The 2,500-nt window shown below is 51.5% G+C and overlaps 1 protein-coding gene across 2 annotated transcripts in view; it reads left to right on the top strand.

Annotated features, from left to right (window-relative positions):
* Window positions 1-628: 628 nt before the first annotated feature.
* LOC122250700 (uncharacterized) overlaps window positions 629-2,500 on the top strand; it is a 97,546-nt gene continuing 95,674 nt past the window's right edge. The window contains exon 1 of one of the 2 annotated variants that reach the window (XM_043012273.2): window positions 629-2,500. This exon is cut by the window's right edge and continues 14 nt beyond it. The gene's annotated coding sequence lies outside the window, so the exon portion shown is untranslated. The other variant, XM_086539809.1, reaches the window with a different exon arrangement.

Here is a 2,500-nt window from a genome sequence, read left to right as displayed (position 1 = left end):
AAAAGAAAAAAAATCATAACGGGACAGTCGTTTCCTGTGTATGCGATTCTCCCGAATGTCTTGTCAGTGAAGTTAATTATTTGGCATATGTGGCGTCTGGTGCAAGAAGAGAGGGAGGGGGGAGGACATAGGGAGGGGAGGGGGGCAGAGAAGGGGGGAAGGAGGGGGGGGGGTCAGTGTTGCCATCACGTATGGTCAGGGTTTTGCTGGCAGGTGTGGAGGGTCGATGTGTGGGCCTGACCTACTTGATGCGGTGAAAGGTCGACACAGCGCTCGGTTGAAAGATCGACTTTACCACGCACTTGCTTGGCACCCATAGTCATTCATCCTTTAAGCTGGACTATGATTCTATGTGTATTATGTATGTGACATATTGCTGCACGTATTCACAAACACCTTTTCCGAATTTCGCTGCTTGAATAAAGCCAGTGAGAAGGAATAGAGAACCCGAGTTGATATTTTCTCTCGAGTCTACACGCACACGGACGGGCTTACAAACAAACATTTCCGCACACGGATATGCACACGCTCGCAGAGACACACACACACACGCACACGCGGGAATCTCCCTCACTCCTGTAGGTGAAATTTTTCGCCATCGTGCACGGCTTCACTTGCTGTTGTTCCCATACGGTGTGAGGACTCGGCAGTGGTAGCAGGTCCTCGTGTTCCGCTCGCAGTGCCGCTGTTGAAACGCGGTTCGTACGCTTCTTGGTGCCACCATTGCCACCATTACGACCGCCGCTGCCACCGCTATCACCACCATTGCTATCGTTGCTACCGGTCTTGGTCGGTGGTCGTCCGTGTGCACTGTGCGAGAGGCAGCGCGGCCCCTCGACGCCTAGCTGAAGCACAGACGGCGGACGTGTTGGAACAGCACGTGTGAGGCGTATCGGCGGCTCCTTCTCGGGTCTTGTGCGCTTGCCTTGCTCCTCGTCGCCTCCAAGGTCCTTCGAGGAGAGGCAGGGAGGAGTCGAGCGAGGAGAGTGAGGTGGAAGAGGAAGAGGAATGTGAGGAAGAGGAGGAGGAGAAGGAGGAGAAGGGGACGTCGGCGAGGGCGAAACCGATACTCGAAAGACACGAGTTCCGGCCGGACACTGACACCGGCGCTGGTGTCTTGCGGCCTCACTTCGTCCTGGAAAACGCGCATGTGATTCACCTGCTTCGTCTTTCTCACTATTTATTTTTTCTTTTAAAGATCTTACGAGGTATTTCTAACGTCGCGACCCCTGTTCTACTTCCCCTTCGACCGGAATCCCGCTTCTGGTCCCACGTCTAGCTAGAGATGCCATGAGTTAGCAAGTGCTTTGGCGCTCGAGTCTTCACTGCTGACCGACTTTAGCGGAGAGACTCATAGAAAGAACATAAGAAGCGCGAAATGAGTTGATAAAGATTGAATATCCGCGAGACATCGATCATGAACATTTCCGAAAGAAAATATGCGTAATATCCTCCGTGCTACTCGACCCACCCAGTGCCAGCGAATGACATGGTGAATGACTCTGCAGAATCACACCCGCGGTCATTGAATCTCCCTTGCCGTTTTTTTCTTTCGAAAGACCTTCCTTTTTTATCTTCTTTTTCAAAGTCTCAAGTTGGTAAGTAGCAACACTTGAGCAAAGATCGCCGGAGTCACTGCCATAGCCGCTACGCGCTCGCCTTCCCCCATCCTCTTCCGGCGGGAAGAGAACAAGAAACAAACAAACCCAACGATCATAACCAACAGCTCCAGACGCCGCTTCCATTTTTTCTCTCCCCCCCCTACATATCCCCTCCCTCCCTCCCTCCCTCTCTCTCTCTCCACCCCTTTACCTCCCTCCTCCTTCCCCCACCATACACACACACAACCCTCCGCCCACCTCCCTCGTAGGGCACAGGGGAGAGAGGGGAACGGGCTTTCACTCAGGTTGTTCTCCTGTGTGTGTGTATGTGTGTGTGTGTGTGTGTGTCAGAGAGCGAGTTCGAGTGTCGAGAGTGCGAGTCCAGGGTCCTAGCCGCTACCAGGTTCCTCCTCGCCGTTCCTCAGCGGAGACTCGACGACGAGGAATGAACTAGAATAGAAAGAGAGAGAGAAAAAAAAAAATTGAAGTCGAAATTGAGTTGTCTTTAGCGGATTGCAATAAGAAGGAAATGTTTAAGGAAAGAGGTTGAAATAAGGAGAGTGAAGGTGAAGTTTGATCACCGAGTGGGGCATTCAGTGCCCGAAACGATTGGAAAGTGGATCGTTGTTGAGAGAGAGAAAAAATAAATAAGATAAATATTGCGTGCAAAGCCAGGAAAGAAGAAAAATTATTGTGGTCGTGAGCCTCAGCGGAGTGCGTTCTGCTCTTTCGTTCGACTTTGCGAGTGTTGCGAGACTTGGATTCGCGTGAAATAGTCGTCGAAAGTCGTCGTCGTCGTCTCGACAAGGAAGAACAGTGAAACGACGACCCCATCTGCCATCAGTGAACGACTTGTGAGGAACGACCTAAATGCAAACGGAATTCAAATCCTGATACAA

This window comes from Penaeus japonicus, unplaced genomic scaffold (assembly GCF_977035675.1).
Source record: "Penaeus japonicus unplaced genomic scaffold, GWHDUDI00000001_assembly GWHDUDI00000009, whole genome shotgun sequence".
Taxonomy (NCBI): domain Eukaryota; kingdom Metazoa; phylum Arthropoda; class Malacostraca; order Decapoda; family Penaeidae; genus Penaeus; species Penaeus japonicus.
This window is presented reverse-complemented; position numbering and strand designations above follow the sequence as displayed.